The sequence below is a fragment of the Ambystoma mexicanum genome, chromosome 10 (genome assembly GCF_040938575.1).
Source record: "Ambystoma mexicanum isolate Mex_15411 chromosome 10, UKY_AmexF1_1, whole genome shotgun sequence".
NCBI classification, from domain to species: Eukaryota; Metazoa; Chordata; class Amphibia; order Caudata; family Ambystomatidae; genus Ambystoma; species Ambystoma mexicanum.
In genome coordinates this window covers 622,614,091-622,630,859 of record NC_090932.1, presented here as the reverse complement: position 1 = coordinate 622,630,859, position 16,769 = coordinate 622,614,091, and the positions used below count along the sequence as shown (strand labels likewise).

The following is a 16,769-nucleotide window of genomic DNA, read 5'->3' as shown; positions in this document are numbered from 1 at the left end:
TCGCAATATTGCTTTGTATAAAATGTGGCTTAAGATACAAGCCCTCCTGAAACCGTCTGACTAAACTGAGGGAATATGCTACAAACACTATAGTTTGATGTTGGAGGTAGAACGCGATTTTATAGTAAATATGGATACAGGATAATGTTTTAAAAGGTATTTTATTGAATTTGTAGGAAAAGTTTGAATAATTAGAGGTTATGAACTATATTTAAAGATGTTAATAATCACTGGTAATATTAGCAAATTGTATTATGAATAACAAGTTGAGATTAAGGGGGTAATTCATAGAATTCGGCGCACAAGTGGTGCACGTGGCTGGCGCACAGCGTGCGGCAGTCTGCGCCAGCCGCGTGTGCCAAAACCCATTAAGGCACACAGCGTATTCATAGATTGATACATCCATAAGCAGACGTGGCGCAGAGTGGCGCAGCGACCCTGCTGCAGCGCCAGTTACGCCCCCAACCCTGCCCCGTGCGGCAAAAACATCGCACAAATCCAGTACATGGCGCAAAGGCCAGTGGACCAGCATATAGCCCTCCAACCACGAAAATGCGTGTAAAACTCCACGCGCACCCCTCGGGAATACACGTACCCCGCTCGCGCCAGCGAAAACACGTGTGAAACTCCCCGCGCACCCCTCGGAATACACGTACCCTGCTCGTGCCAGGCCAATACACGCACCCCTCGGAATACACGTACCATGCTCGCGCCAGGCCAATAGCGTGTAAAACTACACGCGCACCCCCGGAATACATGTACCCCACTCGCGCCAGGCCTATTACGTGTAAAACTCCACGCGCAACCCTCGGAATACACGTAACCTGCTCGCGCCAGCGAAAACACGTGGAAAAAGTCCCCCTGTGGAGTGGGCTGCCTGCGGGGCATGGCCAGGGGTGATGTGCTGCCTGCGGGCTATGGATTGGGGTGATGGGCCACCTGCGGGCTACGGACTGGGATGATGGGCTGCCTGCGGGGCATGGGCAGGGGTGATGGGCTACCTGCGAGCTATGGACTGGGGTGATGGGCTGCCTGCGGGCTATGGACTGGGGTGAAGGGCTGCCTGCGGGGCATGGCCAGGGGTGATGGGCTGCCTGCGGGCTATGGACTGGGGTGATGGGCTGCCTGTGGGGCATGGCCAGGGGGGATGGGCTGCCTGCGGGCTATGGACTGTGGTGATGGGCTGCCTGCGGGCTATGGACTGGGGTGATGGGCTGCCTGCGCGTATTCCGGGGATGCCCGTGGAGGTTCACACGTGACAGGACTGACGCGAGTGGGGTACGTGTATTCTGGGGGTGCGTGTGGAGTTTTACACGTGATTGGCCTGGCGCGAGCGGGGTACGTGTATTCCGGGGGTGCGCGTGGAGTTTTACCCACGATTGGCCTGGCACGAGCGGGGTACTTGTATTCTGGGGGTGCGCGTGGAGTTTTACACGCGATTGGCCTGGCACGAGCGGGGTACGTGTATTGTGGGGGTGCGTGTGAAGTTTCACATGCGATTTGGCAGTGTGTGCCCTCCCTGGTGTGCCCCCCCTCCCCATGCCCTGCAAGCAGCCAACACGACAGGGGACCACCCCACATCCCTGGCCATGCACCACAGGCAGCCCATCAGCCCAGTCCATACCCCGCAGGCAGCCCATCACCCCTGGGCACACAGGCAGGCCACATGGCAGCATGCACTTGGGAGCCCCGACACGTCACCCACCTACCCACCCCCAGTGACGGGCACCTGCCAGCAGGCCCCGACTCATGTCCCCTCCACCCACCCCCAGTGACGGGCATCTGCCAGCAGGCACCGACTCATGTCCCCACCCCACCCACAGTGATGGGCACCTGCCAGCAGGCCCCGACTTATGTTCCCACCCAGCCCCATGACAGGCACCTGCCAGCAGGCCCCGACACATGGCCTACCAAACAACATGTCCTGACAAAACAAACCCATGTCCCTTATGCCAACCCTATTCCCCTTTGCCCCCAGTACAAGCATGCAACCATCCATAGAACCCACACCCAAATTACCCATGCCATGACAGTCTTAAATGGACAACCATGCCAATGCAGGAATGCACAACGGAGCCACACAGTGGAAACACATGACTGAGGCAATGTTCATTGAGACATGCACAAAACCAATGATAGAACACAACACCAATCTTGAAGTTAGCAAAGATCTATTATTTACTTCATGAACTGACATTGACGAAATGAAACTTGAAAATCAATGTACAATGAGAGATGTTGAAAAAAAAGGTGATCCAATGAAGCAAAAAATATATACGCCATGTTGAATAAAAAAGTGGTCCATTGCTAATGTCTATAAGGAAAACATAATCCAAAATAAAGAAAACCATTGATCCATGGGAACATTGAAAAAGAAAGTATGTACAAGTCTGCAACTATATACAATGGAATTCCAAATGGTCCATGATCCACAAACAAAAGGAAACTTACTAAAAAGTCCTATGAAGAAAAAACGATATACACGAAGTGGAGCAATGTCCATGAACTCCAAAATAAAATGAAAACACAAAGGAAACTTAACACTAATGAACTATGTACAATGGCGGCAGGCAAGTCCAACGGCTCACTTGTTGATGTTTGGGGCCAGGGCATCATCAAACTCCACGTCGATGTCCCGGAGGCAGGCCTCTCCCCTGGCCTCGAGGTCTCGCAGGGATACAGCCATGTCCTGTTCCAACTCCCTGTGAGTTGCCTCGAGGCACTCAGCCCGCCTCAATGCCCTGCGCATGGAGCTCTCCACCCTGACCATAGTGAGCAGTGCCTCTTCCACCCACCGCCGCTCTGCATCTATTTCCTGGCCCAACCGCTGCGACACAGAAGACACTCCCAATCCAGGGTCCTCCTGCCCTCCGGCCAATGCCTGCCCCTGTGATGTTGATGGCCCCGAGCCATCATCGCTCCCACCTTGAGCCTGCTGCTGCCGTGCATGTGTCCTGCCTGTCGATGCCTGCACGTCCTCCTCCTGCTGGGGTCCAGTTGTTGGGGTGGCCACCCCTGCTGGACCTCCGACTCCCGACTGTGGCAGAGATGTGTCACCCACCAGCCTGGCCGCTGGGTCAGGGGCAGCTCCACAGGGTGGGCAGGTGATTTTTGGGCAGGTGGATGGCACAGAGGACGACTGGCACATAGGGGGTTCAGTTGAGGAGGGGGTTGGTAGAAGATCCAGCACACGGAGGAACCCAGTGGCAGTGACCTATTCTAGTAGGCCTACGCGGTCAATGAGGTATTTGAAATAACTTGCATTCTCCTCACGAGAAGTCCGCAAGTCATCCCGAATACCACGTTGATGCAAAGCCACCCTAGCTAGGACAGGCTCAACCAGGTCATGGATTGCCACGTCTGCAGGGAGAGGAAGGCCAGTTGTTGTTTGCGCATCCCCTCCCAGAGAACAGGTCTGGACGAAGGCATCCCTGCTGGTGCGGATGATGCAGTAACTGGATCGGGGACAGGATTACACACAGACACTTCCGGAGCGGCCTTTCCTGCCGCCTGTCCCTGCCCCTGGACTGCACCACTAGCACCAGTGGAATCCTCCCCTCTAGGCCCCATGCGTGGGCCTTTCACGGCCTCCTCCTCAACCAAACCCTCCACCAACCTGGATGACTCCGTGCCATCTATCTCCATAGCCCCCTGTGTTGGCTCAGCTGCTCCTTCTGCTGCCGAGGAGTCCACCTCCGACGTCCTACTCTTGGACCTCCCCTCGGCAGCTGCGGCCTCGGACGCGGCACCAGACTCCTCACTCCCCAAAGAGATGTCAACCTGGGAGGGGAGCTGGGCCTTGCGTTTCCGGCTGGCGGTGGGATCCCTGCCACTGTGCTCCACAGCACCGTCTCCACCCTCTTCATCAGTTGACGCTGCGGACAGGGAGAGACAGAACACAGGCATCAGGGCAATGTACAAAGGTCTGATACACACATGACAGTTGCACATGAGTGGCAGTCTCAAACTTCACAGTTGGCATCACACTCCGCAACACACATATCATATGAACCCACACACATGTGCATATTCACAGGAAAGTTGCAGCAGGCAGCAGCATCCATACACATACAACAGCATGACCATCCGAAGGTTAGCCTGACGTCACCTGCAACACGGGGAGTGCCGAACACATGCACACACGCACCAAACATACATGCATCTGTACATCTACACCACCTGTCACAGTGCAATCATCGGCAACTATGTCACATCTTACAATCGGGTTCCCACATGTCTGTGTCATATGCATCTATGGCGTATCACTTTCGCACACATGTCAAACACACACACGCACATGTATGCTGTGCACGTACATGAAGGTGGAAGCAGCATCCATGTGTCACACCACAACCATGCCACAGTACATAAACAGAAATGCTAACATGTGTGCATCCCCACATGCATTCGTGCATCATGCATTTGAACACATACACCATTGACGGGCCTCACACATGACTGGACTCACATGCGGCAGGTTCATGTCCCTGCACATATACAACCATACATGGGCCTTTCCACACATATGTCCAAGCTGCACACTCCTGGCAAACCAACATGCACTGCGTCCAATCAGTACACATGGACACTTACCGCTCGACTCCAGGCGGGTCTGCCTCTCAAGGACCTGGATGTGGAGCGCTGGGCGAATACGTTCCAGGACCCTCATCTGGTTGTCGCTAAGGCAGACCCGGCACCCCTCTGCATCCTCTGCGTCCAAGAGGCGCCGGGCCTTACTGAGGGTCCTGGACCTGAAGTCCTCCCAGCGCTTCCGGACGTGTCGTATGTCACGGGCTGCCACCCCTCCACGTTGATGGCAGCCAGGATGTCCGTCCAGATCCTCTTCTGTCCTTGATTGTCGGAGCGTGGTCTTCCGAAGAGGGCACCATAATGCCCCAGGACTTGCTCCACCAGGATACCAACTTCTGCGGCACTGAAGCTGGTAGCCCTCTGCCTCTCTGGCTGGGGGTTGCCAGTGGTGTCTGATGGTGTTTCCCCCGACATGGCAACCCCCGAGGCAGGTGTGGGTGGGCAACTGGGTCCTGGGGCTGGGCTGTGGAGCGATGGTACAGCAGTCGGGAGTCTTCTGTTCCAGCAGGGGTGGTCACAGCAACTGGACCCGTGCAGATGGCTGACGTGCAGGCACTAAATTGCAGGGCACGTGGCCAGCAGGCAGGCAGCAGAAGATGGCAGGTGGGAGTCTGCTCGGGGCTCTGGGGGGCAGGATAATGGTCTTCTGGGCAGGAGCGTGGTCTTCCGTGTGTTGTCGCGTGGCCAGTTTGATACAGAGTGATTTGGCACATGAAAAAAGAGCACGTCAGCGTGTAATTCGAGGAAAGGCCCTTAGCGCGTAAGCGCATCAGTGACGTGACACGCGCGGGCATTCCCCTCATCACGGGTGCATAGTGATTCAGCACGTGGAAAATCAGCATGTCCACGTTTTAAAGCATGTAATTCGAGGAAAGGGCCTAAGCGCGCAAGTGACGTGACGCACGTGGCCGTTTCTCTCAACACGGGTTAAAGGTGAGCGGGGCCAGCAGTTCGCTGTATGTGCCTTTCGTGGAGACCGACGCGTGTGTTGCTACTTCTGGTTGTTTCACACGCCATCACAACTTCACAGCGGATCAAGGACGTATCTCTGCTTTTGGCGGGGGTATTGGCTACACATGTTTTTCATCATCACGCTAGTCTGACGGTGAGTCGCACATGCTATTTTTCCCACTTCGGGTGCCCCTGTGTATCGCGTACCCATTTTCGAGGTCATAGTAGCCTGCGTGTCACACACATACATGTTTTTCTTGTCCGTGGGTGCCACTGCATACTGCGGGAGGTTAATTCCACACACGTGGGCTACCGGGGGTTGTGTGCACAGTTTTACTGCAGTTTTGGGGTGCCTGAGCGTTGCGTGACCCGTCACTTTATCACCGGGGTCATATACAGCCTTGCAGGTGCACAGGGGTCCTGTTAACATCTTGTATCCCACCCCCCTCACCGCAATTGCCCAGGACAATTGTTGTGTACACCTCCCATTGGCACTACTCCATCTTTGCCATGGTTGGGAGGCCACGAAAGGTGAGGGGCTCATCAGCTGGGCATACTCCACGTGGCGGGCATGGTCAGGGATGTGGCCATGATGACCAGGGAGTAGGGGGACTCCAGGGTGTCCAGGGTGGCCGCAGAGGGGGAAAAGGCAGGGGTGCGCCAGTTCAGCACGATGTTGTGCCACATGTTGGTGCAGTCATGCCACCACCCCCTCTGGTTACGGGAGATGCAGCTCTTGCATCTGGCACTGGCGCCCATGTGACCCGGCAGTCTGTTTCGACTGCCACGGGCCGAAGGGTAGTGGTAGCTGCAGGTGCAGCTGTGGACACCACCACCCAGGCTCAGGGTAGGCCAGCACAAGCTGCGTTGGCATCTGAAGAGTCCCTGGATGATTTCCAGGAGTTTAGGAGACACAGGGTACATGTACACAGGGCTGCCCTGACCGAAGCACATTTCTCTGGGGCAGTATTGTCATCTGCTGCCCCGAGCAGCCGGGTGTCGGCAAGTGCATGGGCAGATGCACCCAACACCACCCCGGCTGTGAGTCTACCATCCGGGACAGTCCCGGTCAATGCCCTTGGCTCAGCAGATGTTGCTGCGCAGGGTCAAGTCAAGGGTACCCAGCAGCCACTGTCACAAGTCAGGGCTCCCATCCTTGTTCCACCTGCCACTCCCTTGGTTCAATCCACCAGCGCCACTGCCCATACTGATCAGGGCGGCATTTGCCAGTCAGAGACCGGACCACTGTACAAGAGGAGGAAGGTTGCACCTGCAGTAGAAGCTGGGACCCTAGACACAGCTCCGGCCTCCGGCACGTCAAGGAAGAAGCCTTTCTGCAAGCAGGAACTGGACTTCCTTGTGGACTACGTGCGGGACCACAACTGTGATATGCTAGTGGGGCCGAATTGTCACACTACGGCTGCCCATCGTATGTCCCACTGGAAGCAAGTTGCGGATTGTGTGAGTGCATTCGTACATTAGGTGCGCACAGCTCAAGAGTGCAAGAAGCGTTGGGATGACCTCCGACGCAGTGCTAAGGCGAAGCGTGCCTCCAGTTATGCTGTGACTGGGTTGACTGGCGGTGGGTCACCAGCTCAGGAGGAAGACCTCACTTCGTACGAGGAAGTCGTTACAGAGTTCATACCGGCAGAATTGGTCGAAGGAGTGGGAGAGATGCTGGACTTAGATGCCCCGTCCAGTGAGTGTTGTCGCGTGTTTGTACAGACCATGTGTGTTTTGCTTGTGTGATGTGTTGTGCTTGACTGCCACTACATGTCATGTGTACATGGTTCTCATGTGCGAGTCATGCAATACTTCACTGATGCGTGCCTGCTGTGCAGCATGCTGGACATGTAGAGCAGACAGGGACTCTCCTCATCACCACACTTGCACCCTACTCACATGCTAGCCACCCGGCTACCCCTCCGGTCCATGTTCCAGCTCACTGGGCCTTCTGCATGTAGCCTGGGGTGTCTCTCCTCTCAGCACTGGAACTATGTCATCGCATGACTGACGTGCATGTGTGTTCTGCCTGCATGTGGGTACTCCACGTAGGCATGCTCCCTTGCCCCTCCACCCCCCTTCACCCCAATTTCACCATGGCACTGGTGGGTATCATGTTGCACTACTGCAATGGCCTGTTCAAGGCTCCTGTGTACATGCACACTTCCCCCTTCCAACCTGCCAGACACATACAGTGGGGTACATCCTTTGTCCTTGATGCAGGGTGTCTCACTCAGACTGTGCAGATGGCAGATGCTCTGCAGGGACATGAGTGCCCATTCATGCTCAATGTGCATTCCATGCATGCCCCTATGTGTACTTGACCGGATGATCATTGTAGTACGTGTCCAGGAGGACCTATATTTCATGGCATTTGATCATCCATTCCATGCCCACTCTGGCTCAGTCCTGCATCACGCACATGTTTATGGTGTCACAGTCTGTGTGGGGCACAGGCCTCCCCCTGCTTCAGGTCCCCTGACTCTGTTCAACTGGAGTAGAGGCTTCTGCACACATGGGTGTACTACTGAGGGTTCATCATATGTCCTGCTTACTGTCCCATTATCATCTGCTGTGTTGTCAGTTGACTCAGATGATGCAATTGACGCTAGTCAACACTGTCTGCCAATACACAGGTCTCTGGTCACCTTTTCCCTGGCATGCAATGCCTCCCTGCATTTTCACTTTTGGGGGGGGTTTGCTTGTAGCCATGCAACCCATTGTATGCACATTGCACGTGATGCCTGAACTTGCCCTTACACTGCCTTCACGTTTATTGATAGACATCATAATGTACTAGTTCATGTAGATAGTGGGTAACGTACACATGTTCTGCACTGCATCAACCCACTTCTGAGCTGTGTTTCGCCATTCTACATGCCTACTCACTGATGCAATGTCAAAGTGACCTGGCATGTATGGTCAGATTTTCATCCCTTCTCTGTCATGAATGCCACGGGCACAGGTGCATCCTGTGACACATGTACTCAGTATTGGAACTCCCTAGTGGTTCTTTAGAAAAGTTAATTGGTCCATCTGCGGCCTATACCAACTGGCATAGGGCGCAGATTGAATGTAGCCTGCCAATCAGGTTGTAATGACTGTGGAGCTGCCTTCACGTGTTTATGTGCACACTTCCACATACATCAAAGCAAGCAGCATTGTAGCTGCTTGCTTTGCTGTATTGGATGCTGTTCATGTTCACAATACAGGTGTATGGGGAAAGGGGTGTATTTGAACGCTTTCACATGTACATATGCGAGCAGCTGCAACGTTGTGTAGTGCAACATTGTGGCTACTCACTTATGTGTGGGTGAAAGTGTTCATTTACACATGTGTCTTCCGCAGCTTCTTTGTTGACTGACTAATATGTAGTTGATTGACGATAATGCTGGTGAAATTTCAGCATTGCGCACGTTATGTTCAACTGGCATAATCTTGAAGGTGCACTGTTGTGCAGTATGTGTACAGCCAGGCCCACTTAGCTAATATGGTGGGGCCTGGCCGTGGAGATTTTACACAAAGAATGATGGAATAGGGCACATTCATAGCACTATGTGCTCAATCAGGCCATGAGGGGTGTTGTGGAGGCTTCATGTCCTGCAGCTCGGACCGTACTAGGCGTTATAGTCCCTCATGCCTGGTTGCAGGCCCTTGCTTTGCTTGGGACATTGACTATATATACATGGCCCATGCCACCCGGTACGGGCCGAGCTGCAGATGCATGGAACTATACTGGTGATGATGGTTTAGTGATGCATGTGTGCATGCATGTTACGTGTGTCATTGTGTGTTTGGATTCACTTGCAGCAGTGGTCAATTTTCAGTTCAGACATGCTTATGGTATGTGCCATCTCTTTGTCGCCATCTGTCTTTTCTCCCTGTGACATATGCCTGACCGAGGTGGTGTCTGATGGAGTTGATATACTACTTTTTGTTCTTGTGTAGGCTTTGCTATTTAGACACATCCATTTCTGCTTTTGGGATGTGTTTGCATATCAATGCCACTGGATGCATGCCAGGTTCTCATTTGTGTGTGACATGTCTGCTTCATGTGTTGGCTGTTGACGTGATGTCTATGTGTGTGTGGGTTATGTGCTTCTGACATGTGTACTCATGTTTGTTTTTTCCCCTTTTCAGATGATGAAACAATGGAGCCAGAGGATGGTGTTGTCATGCCAGGCACAGGGTTGCTATCACACCAGCAACCCGGCACAAGTGGGGGTCATGGGGTGGTAGACCACGAGAACCCACTTGTGTTCCAGACCATCGTGTCTAGGGCTGGCAATGAGTCTACCCCGGATAATGTCAAGTTGGATGTGCATCGGGTCCATTCGTCACCGGTGAGTGATTCTGATGTGGACACTCCTCTGTCCGCGACACCTGCACTGAGGGGCCAGACGGTGGTGGGACCTCCACCTGTGTTGGATCGGGACGCAGGGTCACACTCCATACCAGTTGCTGATGTGCCTGGGGCATCACCTCAACGGAGGAATGTAGTCCTGCAGCCGCGTGCAGTGCAAACCCAACAAGGACGGCGGCTCCTTGGGCCTCGCAGGTGGCAAGCCCAGCAATCTGGTGGCCGCGCGCCACCGGAGTATACTGAGTGGGAGCAAGCCATGGTTGCCAATTCCGAACAACAGGGGGCAGCAATTAATAATATCGTTCAGAGCATGGAGCGTGTGGCCCAATCCATGCTCCCCCCTGCTGGGCAGGTAGATCTCCAGCAGCGGGCGGCACAGTCCACGGCCCACTCGCTCAAGATGGGCATGGCGGCCTCAGACAGGGCATGCCGGGCTGAAATGGTGTCTCTGGGTCAAGCAATTGCTGCTCACGCAGAGGCACACAGGGAGGCCCTGAGGGTAAACCATGATTCCCTCCGAGCTACTCTGGGTGTGCTCTTGATGACCCAGAGGAAGCGGACAGAGGAGAGGTTGGAGCAGCTGGAGAATACCATGTCGGCTGAGCTACGTGCTTGCCGGGAGGTGTACCAAATGTCTAGCCAGGCCATGCAGGAAGAACTCCATGTTACATGTGTTACCTTACAAGAGGAAGCACGCATATCACGCGAGGTTCTTCATGCTGACCTACGTGTCATCGCCGCACAGAACCAGGCTCACCCGTCCCGCAGACTTGCTGCCGACGGGGGGCAAGCTGTGCATAGGCGTGGTCAGGGTACTGTGCCACATCAACCTTTTGAGCCAGAGGGCAAGGAGGAAGACGAGTTATCTCCCACACAGGCGTTGAGCCCATGGAGGTTTTTTTTTAAAATCTCAACATCATCGCATGTGGGTGTTGAGGTGCACCCTGTACCTCCCCCCTCCTGGTTGCCCCCCCACCCCGGGTCATATGTGGCCATTTTTGATTTTTATAGTTAGTTTAATTAGTTAATATAGTTTAAAATTGCTTGCCTATTGTGCATTAATGTGACAGTGTGGTGCTTTGTGGCTTTTGGAAGGCATCCACTGTCTGTTCCAGCTGGTCCCTTCAAGCTTGTCTCATGTATGTCTTTGCAGCTTGGGGTCCTGACTCATATATGCCACTCCTGCTTCCCCTATCCATGGGCTTGCAAGGATGGTTCGGTGTTACAACCATTTACACAAGGGCATTGGACTTTCGTCATATCTGTGGCCTGTCTGCTGCTGTACTACTTGTGGTAACACCCCTAGTGGGGATAAAGTAGGTTTTCTCCACAGCATGTCTGCAATCAATTTTGGTGAGTACATAACTGATATGTCCATTTATTGATGTTTATTGTGATGTATGTTCTTTTCTTGCCTATATATGTGCTTCATGCACTTCATGATGTAGACAGTAGCCTGCACCCTTCAAAGTCAAAGTCACACTGATAGTGGGAGGAGTTCGGCTGTAGGTCTCAAACATGGCCCGGTGACAACCAGCATGAAGACACACACACAGGGAACTTTCCAGCCTTATTAATAGCGTGTATGCCCTTTCTGCAGGAAAATGGGCCTCCAGACTACCTTTCCCAGCAGACACGGGGCCAAGAACTACAGAAACCTGGCCACGTTGGGTGGTGCACACGTGCGCAAGCAGAAGCACAGGGCTTGTGCTCAGACGTCCGACAGAAGCAGACGTGTTTCCAGGAGCTTCAGGCCAGGTGAGCAGCACGAGGGGCCACACCCCAGCCGACCTTCCTCCAGGCCACTTGCACATGCATGCTAAGTAGCCCCAGTTCTAAAACTTGTCTGTGGCACACGCAGGGGGCGTCGCCCATATCCTCGAGTCCCCCCTGCTCCATAGAAGCTGAGTTGTTAGCGCAGTAGCGTTCCTAGCCAGAAACTAATACAGCGCACAGGGGCACCCAGCGACACACAGACTCGAGTGCAGTGCATATCATTTTCATATGCAAATTTCCACTTGCACTACCTATTGAAATCCGTGGCTGGCAGAACACGACTTGTACTGAAGTTGCGGCTCACCAAACGCATCTAGCAGCTCACCCAAGGACCATTCTATCATGTGTGATTCTTAACACATTGGTTTTCATTTGCCGCAGAGCCACGTGCGGCTGCCTTACTGCAGTGACAGTCTATGAACCATCACGGGGGCAAGCAAAAGTATACGAACAAAGCAGCAGACAAGAGTGTTTGTTTGTGGAGAAGTAACTTAGTTTGAGGCATGAATGGTGTTGTGTGTGTGGTGAAAACACACACAAAATAGTAACTCACGCTCTCTTCGCAGCATTGAACTGCTCCTGTTACCGGACCTGAGAGTGCGCAGGCAGGAGGCCAGCACTCACCCCAAAGATAAGTCTCTCTTTGGCTTGCATTTGACCCATTTTGTACAATGTGCATGAAGAACATGGTTTCTCTGAGTATGTGTTATTGTCAATAGTTGTATTTTGTATTTTGTCTGCTTTCCCTTGCCCATCCAACTCCCCTCTCCTGCCCCTCTTTCTGGTTATCCTGAATACCAATGCCAGTCCAAACAACAGATCCCTGACCCTCTTTCCCCGCCGGGGTCTCGGAGGCCTGTGTAAGTTTTAAGTTTTACCTTGCAGGCGCCCAGACCGCAGAGGGGGTGGTTGGTTAGTGCCACTCCTGCACCTGGACACCGGAGCTGTGACACTACCCATCAGTTGTTGCATCCTCATTGTATATTGTGTACTGTAAATGCTACCCATCCTGTTGAACCATTGTTGAACTGTGCTACCTTGGTTGTTCTATCATTCTGCTTGAACATGTGCTTGGACATTTTCTGCAATTTCAAGTCATCTACTGGAGACTCTTCCAGGTTTTTTTCTGGCTACAGGTTTTTTCCATGGTTTGGGGGTTTGGCTCCTTGGAGTTCTCTGCAATTTGGTATTTTTACCAGTCAAGGTGACCTCTGAGGGGGCTGGACCCTATTTACACGCAAGGTTGAACATGGAAACCAAGGGGTATGGGGATCCTGAAGCCAGATAGACTAGAAGGAAGAAGGCTACAGACCCCAGACACAGTTCTTCAGAAGGTCACGGTGATGTGTAAATGAGGGAGGGTCTTTTGTTGTTGGACAGTAAGCTTGGGGTACAGCGCTTGGCCACTCTCTGACATTGTCATTGTGGGGTACTATGTACATGATGTGTTCTGCTGGTCAATGGCAGTTCATGTGTTGTGTTTACCTTTCAGGTGTCAGGGGATTGTTGTGGTTTGACATGCTAGGGTATTCACATGGGCAATGTTCACATGTGATGTGTACAGGTTACTGAGGGTCACTTGATTTCACATGCATGTATTGAGTGCATGTCCCTACTGACACACACTTACACAATGCTCCACCACACGTACAACCACCCTTCCATGCCCACACGTGCACACAGATAGCCTTCTCTGGCAGGCTGTGTCCCTGCAGCGCATGATCAATTACCATTTGGGGATTGTGCACATGCGTCAATAGGTTATTTTTGTTGCTTGTCCTTTTTAAGTGATGCTCAAGGTGTATCCCCAACAAAATGGCTGCTCACTGTGCTGTTTGCTGATCAGTGTTTTGCAGGAGACACACACAGCACACAGGTTAGGGATTAGCGGATTTGGCTTGGCCAATGTGCATGAGAACAGGCATTCAGTCTTTTTTTGATGCTACCACTGATGGCAAGCATTTGTGTATGACTTTATATGTGTGGGAGGTTGTTGGTCAGTCATTTCATCTGATTCCATGTCAGGTGTGATTGTCTCGGGCCTCTTTCCATTTATCATATGTCACTTCGTATCTAATTGGTCATGTGTTGGGCTTTTGCTGTTGCATGCCATGTCATGGTGTGGCAGACAAGGGTGATGTGGGTTGGTAAGGTTTGGGTGACATACCAGTGATTGTCATGTCCTGTTTTGCAGGGGGTGGTGTGATACACACCTTGCATATGTTCCTTTTGGTCACACAGGATTGGTTATGTTTAAGTAGCTAGGGATGCACACAATGTAGCACTTCTGTGGCAACATTCTCAGGGTGGTGAGGTTGACTGTCTCTTTGTCATCATCGATTGTCACCTGGTATGTGCCAGGCCTGTGTCCACTCCGCAGGGGTGGGAGTTTAGGTGAAAAATGTGGCCACAAGCTGGGTCCGGGCTGTCTCGCCACATGCCCTTTCCCCTCCAATGGGCAGCGCCTGTGCCTATGGTTGGGGATGTGGGGGCACCACCATGTCCACCGGTACGCCCCGCCATGTTGCAACATTGTACAAGACACATGCTGCCACAATGATCCTGCAGACTACGGGGGGTGCATGTAGTAGCTGGCCGCCAGAGCGGTCAAGGGAGCGGAAGCGTGACTTGAGCACTTCGAATGTGCGCTCCACTATGCCCCTGGTTGCAATATGGGCAGCGTTGTATCTTACCTGGGTGGTGTGGTGGGGTTCCGTATTGGCGTCATCATGTGGTTGCTCAGAGGCTAGCCACTGTCCCCTGGGGAGGTTAGGATGGTTGTATATACGTGTTTGTTGTTTGCACGCACTTTTATACTGTGCGCGGGGATGCTTCCGCCTGCCTTTGTGTGGCGGACGTGTTGTCGCCTATGCACGTCTTTTGGCGTGCGTGGGTTTCCCGTATTTAATTCCATTAATACGTGTTGTTCGCGTGCGTGTGGGCGTTCCGTGTATTTCCCTGCAGTACTTCCCCAGTTACGCCTTCTTTTTCACACATTGTTCCCCATTCCGCGTGTTCCGCCCCCTGTTCTGCCCCCTTTTTGGTGTGCGTGCTTACGTTGTGCACTTTCGTTGTGCGCGTTGCGCACAGCGTTCGGAATGTTGCAATGACGTGTGCTCCACGCATGGATTTGGCGCACATCCCGGAGAAAACACGCGCAAGGCCTTCCATGAATCGCACACGTGCGTGTGCTTTTTCACGTTTTTTCACGATTTTCGGCGCACATTTGTTCCATGAATCGGCCCCTAAGTACTTTCATGAGCTATAATGAATTATGAAATTCATGCTATTTTAATTATTTTGTATTGTCTGTATAACATGCAAAAAGTTCTGAGAACTATAAAACATAATAAAAAAATACAAAATAAAAATATCCTCCAATTTGTCCAAAAGATACCTGATACATCTGCAAAAGAACTCCATAATTGGATGGCAAGAAGCATAATACACTGATGCACCTATAACCGTTCACAACTTCATACAAATAAAAGTGGTAAAATGGTTCACCCTAAACTCTGTGCGCTACAGAAAACTAACTGGAAATTAGAACAAGCAAGCAAAAAACATTGCACTTAGGCTGACAAAGTCAAATACCAACAGCAAATCCGACTATACAAAGCAGCACCCTTAAAAACCAAGACACATAACTACAATAAAAGGATCAGAACAGCAACCAAGTCAAAAAAAGGAAATGTTCGAAATGTTCAAAAACCTACCTCATGTAAGAACACCCCTACACCTTCCCAGAAGATCTGCAATGATATCTCAGACCTTTCCCTGAATAACACAAACAACATCCGCCAAGCTATCAATGCATCTGCCTTGGATACAATCAACAACCACCCCCATACAGCAAGCCCAACAATACCAAGAGGGTTCAACCGTTTAAGACCCAATATCTCAGAAACTTTCCTTGTGGATTAGAGTAATAGGGGGAACTCACCAAATGACCCCTATCCACCCAATTTCTTCAAAAGCTTACGCAACAAGGAAACCCCACTTAAAATGTCAATATTTGATTAAATGCTTGCTAGAAATCACAATGCACAATAGTACTAAAGGTTTTCAAAGTCGCCTTCACCAAATCTCTCATCAAAAATACTACAGGAACAGCAGATGACCTGACCAACTACAGGCCCACATCCAACTAAACCTATGCAGTAAAAATCCTGGAAAGTTACATGTACAAAGAAATCCTTAAAAGTGCAAAACAGAGTAATGGACTTCTCACGTGGGACCAAGGAGAGGAAGCAAATTGACATTTCTCTCAATCTGGGTCAACCTAAAAATGAATGCTGATAATAACAGTTTCAGCCCTGATAATACTGGACATACTGGCAGCTTTCAACACCTTTAACCACATTCTTAATCAAACTACTGCAGGAATCCAAAATTCACCAGACCATAAGGGATCAAAACCTTCCTGATGGATAGAACTAAAATGACTTCTCTACCACCTCAAGAACGCAAACAATCCCATGAAGATCACGTTTTTCATTACCCCTTTTCAACATGTACCTGGTCTCTTATGAAAAAGGGACACGGTTCACATGTTTCAACAACAAGGGCACCCAAATACTTTTCATGCCCTCATTATAAGTTGGCGGTAAGGCAACAACGGCACCGGTATCGCTACTGGCACCGTTGCTACCGTACCGCGGTACTACGAGTTGTGCTCGCGGGCCTCGCTCTGCCCGCCAGATTCGACCTGGCGGGCAGTGCATCACACGCAAGCACAACCTCGTGGAGGCACAGGCACCGTTATGAACGGTACCTGTGCATCCAAGCTCCCCATTCCCATTCAGCCCTACGGGGCCGAATGGGGATGGGGAGTCCGTTATTGCCTGCACCCGCGAATGGATAATTACTGGGTCCGCCAAACTCAGCATGACCCGGTAATTGCCCATTCACGGGTGCTGGTAAAATCACAGGTTTGGCAGCAGCCGTGCCTTTGTCACAGGCATGGCTGCCGCCAAACCCGTAATGAGGCCCCCTGTCTTAATGCCCTTGTTAGCTGTCTTTGCAAGATAAATGTCTGTATGACCAATAATAACTTAAACCCAACCCAAACAAAATAGAAATCAAA

At 51.8% G+C, this 16,769-nt stretch overlaps 1 protein-coding gene across 3 annotated transcripts in view; it reads right to left on the bottom strand.

Moving 5' to 3' along the window:
- Positions 1 to 16,769, bottom strand: part of LOC138491599 (ubl carboxyl-terminal hydrolase 18-like) — a 1,142,981-nt gene that overhangs the window by 30,209 nt on the left and 1,096,003 nt on the right. The window lies entirely within an intron of this gene.